Here is a 13,112-nt window from a genome sequence, read left to right on the forward strand (position 1 = left end):
TTCCCAGGGGATTTGTCCTGTTGGTAACTCTATCACCTTCTGTGCTTTGGAGACAATACCACAGAGGGGAAGAAGGGGTCCAAAAATCTACGATTCTTGGAAATGTTCTTCCTGGTAAAATTTTTTTAAAAATGGCTCTCTTTTTCTCTGAAAGCAAACAAACAAAAACCCCAACGTGTGGTGTTTGCCTATTTCTATGGTGTAAATACTCCCACCATGGCCAACTTCAAGCCATCATCATGAGAACAACTAGCTCACAAAGTTGCTAAAAATGTAGCAATAGCTCTTGCAAGCTGATACAAATGGCTCCAGCAAAACCCTTGTCCTCAGTATACAATAATCGTGGTGATTGATGTGGGGAAGTGATTAAAGAAGCTCTGGGGTAAGTAATCCCCAAGGTCAAATTCTAGCTCTGCTATTTCCTAGCTCTGTGATGTCTGGCCAGCTATTTAACCTCTCTGATCCTTGGTCTCCTCCGTGGCAAAATGGAAATAATATCTCTTATGAGGTTGAGAGCTGTATAAAGAAGATAGTAAATGTAAAGTGCCCAGTAAATGTCACAGCCCCCTCATCTATGCAGAAATGTTATGATTATCAGAGACCGTGGAATAGTATTGATAGCAATTGGCCCTGGCATGTGATTTGTGGGAAAATACTATCTTAATATCCACCAGATATTTGGTGTTGTAAGCTTGCATACCTAGGTGAGGAAGTGTTTCACAAATAGCCGTGGGAAAGAAGAACACGTGCTTGATTTTTAAGAAATACTAAGAACAATCCATACACGTCACATTGTTTTAAAGATACTGCCTGCAGTGTGGATAATGCTTGTGGAGCCTTCTTCCTTGGTGGTGTGTTAGCAGCTTTTTATCTTTCAAAACAAACAGTCTTTGGAAACAAGGTGGGCATAAAGAATAGCGGCAGGTGCCAAACTGTCCAAGTGTCTTGCTTCTCACAGGCTTGGCAGGCCAGTTTTCTTTCTCAGCTAGGAAAAACACTGAGTACCACGTAGGGGGCATCTTGCACATCCCTCCCACCATGGTGCACATCTCCTACCCGTCAGGCGGAGAGCAGCTGAAAAAAGGGAAATGCAGAGAAGACAGGCCTCTTTCCCAAGGGAACCAAGCAAATATGGCTCTATTTCTTTGTAACTCTCTTTCTCAGCTTCCTCGTTTTCTGATTCAGTTCATCCTGTTGAAATTATTTAAATGACAATTGATGAGGAATGCGAATGTAATGTAATGTAATACTTTGTAAAATGGAAAATCGAGGTAAGGGAAAGAAATTTTGGGCATTGCCATTTGAGCACACTTGAATCTCGCAATACACCATTAAACATCCCAAACGATCCTGTGGCTTTCCCCTTCCCACCATTATCCGGAAAAGCTTGTGTGCTGTCACCAAATTCTAGCATAAACTGCTCAGAGCTCTGTATTTTCCCATTGCTGTTTACTATTATATCACTAATTCTAATTTGATTCGGATTCAGCGAGCTCTTTCCCTTCATAACACGAAAGCCTTTTGGCAGCCATTATCTCCATGAGTGGAATCATGAACAATCACACACACAAAGAAACTGCAAATTAGAGCTTATATTCCTTATATCTTCACATGGCTGACTGAAGTAAGACAACTCCACAAACAATGCATTTTAAAGAACATTTGCAGGGTGAATATATTACAAATATGGCTGGGAAGTGGGCTGCAGTATATCTTCAAAAGTGACTGATTTAAACCCAAACTTAATGTATTTTGGAGGCCAGCACTAATTTGACTTGCTGAGTGGATGGAATTTATGGGTATAATGCAGTGCAAATAAAAACATCCTCTTTCAGTCATAAAGGTGTATGCTGTGTCCATGCTGGGAAATATAGCTTTCCTTACCCCTGACTTCTAGAGGGAACTCAGGGGAATAGCTAAGTCAGACCCAATGCCTTTTCTTTGTGGCCTTATGGAAATATCAAGTTTTATTTTTGTATTTAAGAGGGTTTTGCCATCCCTGGAACTGGGCTTTGTGTCTGAGAACCAAATAAATAAGAGAAACTTAGAAAGCACCACTGAGCAGTGGGTTGTTTTCTTCATGTGGTGACCCAGACCAGAATAAAGGAAAAGCAGAAGGTAGAACTAGGGTTTGGACATAAGATGTTCACATCCAACCCAAGGGGAAGACTGAGGTTTGTGAGAAACCCACTGTCAAGGGATTTCCTATTTCTGACTTGTATGCTTCTGATGCGTAACCTTCAGGAAGAAGCCTCTCATGGTACATGTGTGGCCAAATGTCCATGATGTGCTGAATTTGGGGTTGGAATGCAGGAAGTGATAAATTTCTGTGGAGGAATTGTCATGAAGCGAAACAAAGCCTGAAGCCTCCCTCCTCCACATCCTCAGCGTTTGAGAGCATTCACTGCTCTGCCCCTCAGCTCTCAGCCTGGTCTCTCCCCCACCACACCCCATTGTTCTCCTCCCTCCCCTCTGTCCTCAGCACTTCAGCCTTTGCCCACTCAGTCCACCCATTCCAGCTCTCTCTGGAACACATCCAAGAGAAGTTTGATCGTGGGCACAAGAGTAGGTTATCTTTCCTGCCCTAGCCTCTCCCCATTCATGATGGACCTGTAAGCTCCAGGAGGAGGCTTGGCCCTCAGATCTTGTAGGCGGATGATGTGATGGAATCCAATATTGTCAGAGTCTAGGGAGATTCACAGAACATCAAAAATTCATGGTTCACGTTTGTAATGAAGGCATGAAAAATGTACAATGGCACACCCTTAAGGAGCTTGCATTTCTTGAGTTATTTTCAGCATTAATTACAGCTTTTGGAGAAGTCATATTCCTGGCCCCAATCTCATAACTTCATCAGTTTCTTGAGAAAAGCCATGAAGATCTCTCAAGTCAATATTTGTTTTAGAAGTCTGGAACAAATACATATTGGGCCATATGTGTATTCCCTCCTCTTACTTCAAAGCTTCAGATTAGTCACGTCAGTCTACCTTTTGGGGACTGGTAGAGGGTGGGAAGAGTGCTGGGAACAGATGTAAGGTAATTATGAAATCACGACATATTGAATAGCCACAGAATATTAGATGTCTTGTTGAAAAATTCAGAGTCCAAACTTCTGCTGCAATGTCTTTGCTTAAAGAGCTTTTCTGTGTATATTATTCCTTTAGTTAATTAGTAAATCAGCTGGAATTTATAGCACCTCCCTATTGTTCAAATTCATCGTGGATTTCTAGGGCACATCCCAGCCATAGTTTTCCCAGAGGAAAGCTGCAGTTTTAAAAATGTATAGGAGAAAACAAAACAAAACAAAACAAAAATGTATAGGAGACACTGGAGAGATGGGGAAATGGAGCTGATTCAAATAATTCTAGTTTCACCAGTGGTTATAGTTGTGATTTTTTCCCAACTGTCAGGCTAGGGGAGTGCAAAAACTAGGATGTGTACTGCTAGCTCCTTGGGTCTATGGCCTGTATGGTTGAACCCTAAACTGGTCCTGGAATACTGAAGATCAAACATGGGAATGGAAATCCATATTACAGCAAGCTCACAGAGATTTGACTCAGTGACATTGATTTTATTTTTTTAATTTTATTTATTTTGAGAGAGAGAGAGAGAGAGCAGGAGAGGGGCAGAGAGAAAGGAGAAAGAACCCCAAGAAGGCTCTGCACTGTCAGCACAGAGCTCGATGTGGAGCTTGATCTCATGAACCATGAGTTCATGACCTGAACCTAAATCAAGAGTCGGACAGGCTTAACCGACTGAACCACCCAGGCACCCCTGATGCAGTAACATTTAGTTGAAACTTCTTGCCCCAGGCCACTAATATTTCTTTCCCTATCCTCTTCCATATTTCTTTCCCCTGCTTCCCCAAGCCTTGGATGATCCAGACCTAGGTTTGAAGGTTTGAAGTTTCTTGGCCTTCAAAGATCCTCTAAGCCTTGGCTAGGATGACATTAGATTTTGGGGGACCCTTAAGATAGCCTAGACTGTGGTAATATATGGGCCAGGGGTTCTGGAAGACCTCAGAAGGGACACAATAACTACCCATCTCATGGTGGGGCTTTCCTTCCTTCTGGCTTGACGCTAAAGTTGACATTTTTAAAATGACTTCTCTCAAGACTCAGGGAGGAAAATTGAAACTTTTCTTGATGAATTTTTGCCAGCTAAAACTTAGTTCCTGAAGTTGATAGCATCCCCCTGCACTTTCCTCTGGTGCCGGCAATCTGTTGGGATGCTATGTTTTGGGAGTGCTTGTCCAGGGGCTGAGTTATAGGGTAACTGGTGGAGAGCTGTGGGGAAAACAAGAACCATTCTAATCAGAAGACCTTGGTTTCCATCCTATTCTGATGTTCTGCTAACTAATGTAACCACTTGATTTTCTCACCTGCAAAATGAGAAAGAAGGTAATACCTCCTCTCCTAACTAATCATTTGGGGTTGGCTCCTACAGGTAACTTTTGGCTCTCTAGTAACTGGATCCATCTGAGTGGGTTCCTTATTCCACATCTCCCTGTGAGTGAATAAGATTATAGACAGGATTTATATAGTTCTGTCCAGTTTATTGTTTCCTGTCTCTGTAAAATAGTAAGAGCTCTCATTTATCGAGCACCTGCTGTGTGCCAGGTGCCCTCATATGTCATTTGTTGCTAATTATCACAAGGATTCTTCAGGTTGGGGATCATTAACCTGAGTTTACAAGCTCAGAAGGCCAAGTACGCTGCCTGCTCTCACACGGGACTGGTGAAGAGGCTGGAGCCCACCAGAAACTTAGGCCTTTTGAGACCTGTGGTTTTCCTGTGACAGTACATGGATTCCACTTACTTTTGTAAGTTGTTCCTCTCGGTATTAGTCTGTTTAAAGCAGTTCTGGTCAAAATATATTCTAAGAGATCAGAAAACCCAAAACCACCAGGTTATTCTGAGATTTAGGCAGACCATGAAAAAAAATTGCTAAAAATGGTAACTCATGAGGCAAAAACCTACAGTAGATACACAAAATATAAAGAACAGGGAATCAAAGCATTCCTCTATGGAAAACCATTAATTTACAAAGGAAAGTAGCAAGAGAAAAAGTAAGGAACAAAGGAACTACAAAGAGCGTGAAAACAATTAAGAAATTGGCACCAGGACTAGTAAGTCCTTACCTGTCAGTAATTATTTTAAATGTAAATAAATAAAGTGTCCGGTAAAAAAAAGCATAGAATGGGCACTGGGTGGCTCAGTTGGTTAAGCATCTGACTTCAGCTCAGGTCATGACCTCACAGTTCATGGGGCAAGCCCTGCGTCGTGGGTTTAGATTCTGTGTTTCCCTCTCTCTCTGCCCCTCCCCTGCTTGTGCTCTCTGTCTCTTAAAAATAAACAACAATTTAAAAAAAAAGGCATAGAATGGCTGAATGTAAAAAAAAAAAGCCAGACCCAACCATATGTTACCTATAAGAGATTCACATCAGCTTTAAAGACACACATAGGCTCAAAGTGAAGGGATAGAAAAAGATATTCCATGAAAACGGAAACCAAAAGAGAACAGGAGTAGTTACACTTTATCAGACAAAATAGTCTTTAAGTAAGAAAACTGTAACAAGAGACAAAGAAGGTCATTATATAATCTGATCTTTCTTCTTATTTTTTAATACAGATGACCTAGTTTGGATAAGCTAGGAATGGCCCAGGCCCAAAAAGTTTGAGATCCATAGACTAAAACCAGGATTAACATTTTCATGAAAGTTCTTCCATGTTATCTCACTTACAGAATAAAAATTACAAACACACACACACACACACACACACACACACACACACACACAAATGGATTTATGAGTAAGCCAACTCATCTATCTCATCTATTTATGTAGGTGTAAATCTTGGCCCCTGAGTAATCTTCAAGGTAAACTAGGAAGGTACATTATTCCAAGTTAGGTATTGTATAGCTAATTTACTAAGTTTTATTTTTTTATGCCTCCTCAGTACCTATATATTGATACAAAGTAGTACGTCAGGGAAAGCCTTGTTTTGTTCTCTGGCAGAATTGTGTTTAAATGGCACTTTGGTGTGTGGTCATGGAATTTGTTTGTTTAGCCTTACAAAACACAGTGGTATATTTACAGCCATTGTGTTGAGGAAGATGTTCCTTACCACTTTATCCAGGTCTGGTTTCTAAGGACCTGGGGAGAATTATCTCTGGTCTCAATATGAGAAGTCACTAGGCCTCTTTTGCACATCTGCTTTTTGTTTTGCTCTGTTTTGTTTTTGGTTTTTTTTGTTGTTGTTTTTTTTTAAATCTCCCAGACATGGAATCATGTGGCTGATTGATTATCTTTTCTTTTTTGGTACCAGTTGGGAAGAAGCTCAGAATCAAACTTATGGTCCACTGTAAATCCTTTCTAGAGCACAGAAGGGGATGAATATATAAACAAGCAAAAATTGTGGTAAAAGTATTGTTAAAGAGACAAGGGAGAGAACATTGAGTGTGGGATCAGAGACCACTTCTTTCCTGAACTCCCTATTCCACGTGGCAAATGACCCTTCCCACCTACTACTGAGAGCTAGCCTTATTCAACTCTGTGCTCCATTGTTCAGACTAGTGACTGGCATTCTGTGGGTCCTCAATAAATACTTGCTATATGAACAAGGGAAGCTCATCTCCTAACACAGACCATGCCTATCATCAAAAAGACTAACTTAAAGTCTTAGCTGATTTTAAAAAAAGTATAATGGGATCCAGACTGATTGAAATACTATTTTAGATGTCACTGGCCTGAAATTTTAAACTGATTTTTATTTTTAAGCTATCTATATGGGGTTTTTCAAATCAATAGCTAAGCTAGGAGAATATCACTTTCCTTATACGAGGAGGAGCTTCTTTGAAGCAGGTGGATGAATTTGTTATTACCTGACAAGAATCATTCTCCAAGCCATAATTTTTCAATTATGGTAATAAAAAGTTAGTGCTACTATCTATGTATTGAAACAGATTTCATTCATAGACACCTACCCTTCTTTGGCATGTAGCCACATTATCCAAGTGCTTTCTGAAGTTTTATAACTTCAGCTGCAAAAATTAATTTTCAATGCCTGTACTGTGGTCAATGTCACTGCAGTAAACTGGCTGACTATCTGCTTCAAATTCTGACTTGGAATGAGGAGGGAAAGAAGTAAATAATTTTATAGAATTGGTTGACTGGAGTTCTTGACAAATCAATCTAAGAGTAGAGATAATTGGCATGTATTTTTTTTCAGGTGAGTGACAAATGTATAAATCACGATTTTTCCAACATAACATTTTTCACATATATATTTGTAGGGAGATCATTTATTTTATGAAAGACCAAAGAGGCCATGTCACCTTATTTCCTCATCTCTAAAAGGAGAGTGTTGGATGATACCATCATAAAGGTTGTTTCCAGAGAAGATGGAATAAAACATCCACGGACAATGGAAATATTATGCAGAATGAATGGTTTACGGAAGGATTCTGCAGGGCGGTGTCTTTATTTTCACTATTCCTTCAACTGAGGTTGGAGAATCCATTCCATTACAAAGATGGAGGACTTAACCCTAACTATTTTTTATGGAAATTAGACCTATGTTATTTTTTGCCTTTGTATCTTCAGTTGTTTGGAGACAACCATCTTATCAGCTGGGCCAATAAGATCATTAATGGAAAACAGTGTTGTGCACCAGTAGATCTTTACTCCTTGATCAATAGTTATTTACTTCTGAGGGGTCATAGCTTGGTTAATATAGCAGAATAGTTTTATTGATAGATAACATAACAATGAAAAATAAAGTTTAAAATTGAAGATGAATGAATGTAGCACTTTCTTCAGGCATGAATATTATTATTTGAAAACTGTAATAGCTGCTCAAATGTTGGAAGGGCAGACAACAAAAGCATTGACTAATTGTCCTAGGACTATAATCAGACTTCCATTATTGACCTCTGTTAATATTCTACTGTAACTGTCTGCTAAATTGGTTCCTTGGGGCTTGAAATATACAGTGATGTTATGAGTTCCTATCGTAAATTGCCACACAGTAAAGTAGCGAGTCTCTGAAATAGTGTTGGCCCTAGTTTGATCAATACTCAATTCAAAGCAGTGCAATAGGCAACTGTTTCCATAGAAACATTGATGTCACAGAGGTTGAACAGCGGCTGTTACAACAAATCATTTCCTTTGAGCAGTTGTAATTGACTATATGTACAGTTGGCTGTCACTTGAGACCATTTACATCAAGCAAGTAACAGAACCACATTAGTTATTCCAGCAGTAAGAGGGTTAGCTCTTCCTTTTGTGACCTTACAAATACCTAGGAGGATATTGCCATAGCAACCAGCAATGTAACTGGATGAACATTAAGGTAGCTAGCCTTAATGCAGTAGCAGTCTTTGGAAGCTGAAAGGTAGTTTTAATAAAGTTTACCTACTTGTTACATTAACACAAATCCTTTGCACCCCACAGTAATGACTTGGTTCCTCACACAGACATCACCGATAACAGACATTACAATTCCATTTGCACTTCATTTCCTGTTTCTCACCTTTCCTTTTCCCTCAGCATCTAGCTGCTAAGGCAGCACACGTGCACACTTGGCAAAATCTTGTTTACTGAATTCAGAGTTTGACCCTGGAGAAGTGCTGAAGTCTGAAATGTTCAGACTTGAAAAGAGAGATAATGAGAGAAAGGAACCTTTGATAAAAAGTTAATTTTTTACTTTGGCTAAATAATCTCTAGGTTTTAAGGACACAAAAGAAAAAAAGAAACAGATGTGAGCTTAGTTTACCTCTGTTGGATTCCCTTAGGCTAAAATCACAGCCAGAATGGAGTCGCATATTCTAGCATTCTTCACATTGTCCCACTACCTTACCATAGTCTTCCTGGGATGGCTGTACCTAATGGCACATTTTGGAGTATTCCATATAGTTCTGGGGAAATTAAGAAGTTTGTGTGTCCTTTGGTAGGTTGACAGGCAGAAAATGGTATCAATGTGTTATCAAACTCCTAGGGCAAATCAAAGACCACAGGCTATAGGGTGTATTTCTAGAACCATGAGAGTCAAATGTGCCTGTACAGAATATCTAGTTTTCTGAAAATTTTGCCAGCATCTCATGTAAGCCTTACATAACAGGTGATATTATCAAGAGTGAGAAGCTGTAGTGGCATTAAGCACGAGTTCATTGCCATTTGCGATGGCATCAAGGATAGAGGGTGTTTACGGGTGTGTCAGGGTCTCAAAAAGGATTTGCAGCCACAACCTAGGGATCAGGCTTGATGTGCAAGCAGGTTGGAAAGAACATACACTGCTCATCTCAGCCATAACTGCAGGTCTGATTAGCAGCACTGTCATCTTGGTATCTCCAGGAAAGAAAAAATATATATGGTCATCAATGAAGAGAGGAAGCAAAAACCCATAGAGGAGGTGTTTACTTGGAAAGGATTTTCCAATACAGACCCAAAATGATCAGCCTATAGATTTTTGGCCAGTCTGCCCTATTCCTCAGGGTGAATCCTCAAAGGTAATAAAATTGAACTGCAATCAGTATTCTTTGATGCTAGCCTGCCACAGACTGTTATTCACCTTGAACTAGAGAGTGACTATTTATAAGATTGTTTAGAGACACAAATCCAGTAAATTACTCTGTTTGGCCTTAAAAGAATGTTTGACTTGAAGCATAGAAATGGCTATAAATCTTACAGGAATAATTTATAAGACAACATAGTGAGCAGTGATCCTCTGGTTACAATGAGTAAAGAAAGACAGTTTGAAAGGAAAAAGTGTTCCCTGTCCCCCCACCCCCTGCCTGAGGTCAGTGAACTTTTCCAGGCCCTGCATACAGGAAATTTAGTAATGGCACCTGGACGTCCTGAGAGAGAAGGGAAACAGCTGCCCTCTGCACGTATGCCCTTTTCTGGAGCAATTCTTTTCTCATAGTTGGCCATCTTTCCTCTGACAACATGGCTTGGCCAGTGGAAAAGCATAATGAGTCAACTATTACTGGGTACCCAGAGGGATCTGTCAGCCGTGGTTAACAGTCAGTCAACAGCCCAACAACCTTCCACAAAGGCACCCTAGTCAGAATAGCTGGTTGGTGCCTGTGTGTGTGTGTGTGTGTGTGTGTGTGTGTGTGTACGTATGAAAGAGAGAGAGACAGAGAGAACATGAAAGGCACTATGCATTCTAGCTGAATATGTTAATTCCTAATTGCGTACAAAAACATTTGGGTCAGTCTTGATGTATACAAAGTTTCATTCATTAACAGTAACACATCTTAGTTTTACCCGTAGAAGAGTTTATTATTAGTTCATAAAGTCTATGGATGAAAATATAACATCATAAAGTAGAACAAAAAAGAAAGGAAATCAGGAGAAATGAACTATAATTTTGGCTTCTCCATTTACTGGATTGATACCTTCTCTCACTTTCCTCAGATAGAGCCCTAATGGTGTGTGCAGTGAAATAGTCAAGGGGCACAAATTTTTCATTAGAACTGAGTTAGAGACTTTAAACCCTATTAAATGTGTTAGTTTTGAATCTAGGGGACTACAAGAAAGCATCCCAAACTCATTGCTTCTGTTTTTCATTTTATATCCCTATAACTTTAAAATGGTTACATAAAGGAATTAAATATTTCAAGAAGTGTTTTCTCAGACTGCATGGGACTAATTTCTTCATTAGTGATTTAATTTTTGATTTCTGAAACTCACAGAAGTACCAAGACTCTCTATAATATTTCCAAAGTAAACTTGCTATGAGATTACCTATTACCGAAGATTACTCCATTTGATTTGATTAACCCTAAGAAGGTTAAAAAGATTAAATGGAATAGAATTTTTGAAAGCATAAATTTTTGTTATATAAATATGAGCATAAGTATTTCTTCAATGGTTGAATCTTTTATTTCTGGGTTATTATCCCAAACATCACTTCTCGTTTTGTATGGCTAGAAAATGTATCAGGGTTGAGTTGAATCTGTATAGATCTTATATTTCTTTGTTGACTAAATCTCTAAAATGTGTGTGTGTGTGTTTTGGGTTTTGTTTTTTGTTTTTTTTTGTTTTTTTTTTTTGGACAATTTCCTCCCTGTTTTAGAAATGGAGGACAGGTGAATTAAATCATAAATCTGGTTAATTAAAGATTCCAGGTAGCTGGGTTTCTGCTGGTCAAAATGTTGGCGTCATTATTATCACTAGGCAGAGTAAGCACTCCTTTAAGACAGTGTGGAGTGCCTAACACCATGCCTTTTCAGTGGTAGTGAGAGAAGACTGACATTGATGAATATAGTCTTTTGAGTATTTTCTATATAATATTGACTTTATTTTTCTTGGTTTGGCAACTTCAATATCCATGACTCTTTGGGACTAGTTTCTGCCAATTAGACTCTGGCTGGTCTCCTATTGCTATTGGGTTCTGCCTCCTCCCTGGCAGATTCTGACTGTCCCTGCCCACCAGTGCTTTCCCGTCATCCCGTGCCTGTCTGGGGAGGAGTACCGCTGGGCCTCATCAGGTGCTGGTCTACTGCCCACTGCCATTCTCTGCTGCTGAATCTCTCTTCTGCTTCTGGCAGGACAGCCCATACTTAAAAGCTTTCTTCCCACCTTGGCTTTCCTGATATTTCTCTTGGGTCTTCCTCTTTCTCTCTGATTCCTCCTCTCCTTCCACCATCCCTTAAATTTTGCATTCTCCAGAAATCAGTCTTTGGTCTTAATTCTTACTCTGCTTTCTTTCTCTGTCTATTCCCATAGCTTCCATTCCCAGGCAATGATTCCCTATCCCGTATCCCATATCCCATTCTGTCAGTCTCCCTGGGTGTTGGATCAAGAGACATTGAATAAAGGCAACAAAGGAGGGACTCCAAGGTGGAGGGGCACTGTGAGGAATTTTATCAGGACCTTTGGAGCCGATGCTTAGGGAAGGACTGATGTTCGAATAAGAGAGAGCATTTCAGGGGAGTAGCAGAGACTATAGAGCATGGCTGGGCCTGCAGCAGCTTAGAAATCTTCACATTGTTAGCTACTACCATTACAGTACTAGTGGAGTACTAGTAGTAGTAATGCCTATGGAGATGTAAATGCCCTTTAAAGGAGTGACATTTTAAGTTATTTACAGGTAATCCCCAAAGGGATGAACTCACCACTTTCTATGACTAGGTAGATGGTCTGGATAGTGTGTGAGAAGCTGATACTCAGCGTAGAAGGTGGTGCTGGGGAAGGAGCCACGGAGGTGAAGGAGCCACCTTCCGGACACGGCTGCTGACGCGATGACGTCATCCTCTCACGTGACCGGCTGTGGCTGCCTCCCGTCCCACACTCCATACCCCGCCTGTTTTCAGCTGCCTCACAAGCTGCAGACGTCAGGGCCTCCTTCCCGTGACATCGCCAGGTCTCCAGTCACAGACCATTGTTTCCTGCAGGAAGACTAGTGGTTCTTTCAACAAACTGATATTATTCTGGATTCTGCTGACAGTGCAGTCCCCCAGACTGGGTTTTCCAGTCCCCTTTATGCTATTTGCAAACATGTCAAGGAAAGACCAGAAAGGGGACATCAGGTCATATCTCCTCCACTCGTATCTTCTCCAGCCCAGACTGAATCAATCCAAAATTCTCAGCAGAGGAAATATGATTGGCTCAACCTGGGCTAGTGTCCTCCTTTGTTTTGAAGGGAGGTGATATAGTACAAACATGGTTTATCTTGGAGGGTCAGGCAGGCCCCTCCTAGACAAGGATGGTCAGTGGGGTCCAAGAAGGTATTTCAAAAGCCTTTTCTACGTTTGAACAAATTAATGAAATAAATAATAGTATTTCTATGTTCTTAATTTAATGGCACTGATGCCTAGAACATCATCAGTTATGTGTCATTTTATCCAGGAGTGATAATGGATAATGTTTAAAATGTTTCTAAGAGAGCAGACACACAAATTTAATGCTTAAACTATCTGTGTGACTTGGGCAAATCTCCTAAATTCATAGTTAGTCTGATGCTAATGGCTCTTGAACAAGGGCTTGAGTTCAGCATCAGGTGAGTTCGGTCAGAGACCAATAGTACCCTCTGTAACCACGTAAAAGGGCAAAACAAGTGGTTCAAATGAGTCTGAATTCTGGCTTCGCTTAAGGCTGATAAG

General features: G+C 40.3%; 1 long non-coding RNA gene across 1 annotated transcript; it reads right to left on the bottom strand.

The window, feature by feature from the left end:
- Window positions 1–781: 781 nt before the first annotated feature.
- Window positions 782–12,235, bottom strand: LOC132671287 (uncharacterized). Its single transcript, XR_009607030.2, has 2 exons — window positions 12,126–12,235; window positions 782–1,191 (listed from the first exon to the last, which is right to left on the bottom strand). It is a non-coding gene; the product is annotated as an uncharacterized LOC132671287 (long non-coding RNA).
- Window positions 12,236–13,112: the final 877 nt, after the last annotated feature.

This window comes from Panthera onca, chromosome C1 (assembly GCF_046562875.1).
Source record: "Panthera onca isolate mPanOnc1 chromosome C1, mPanOnc1 haplotype 2, whole genome shotgun sequence".
NCBI classification, from domain to species: Eukaryota; Metazoa; Chordata; class Mammalia; order Carnivora; family Felidae; genus Panthera; species Panthera onca.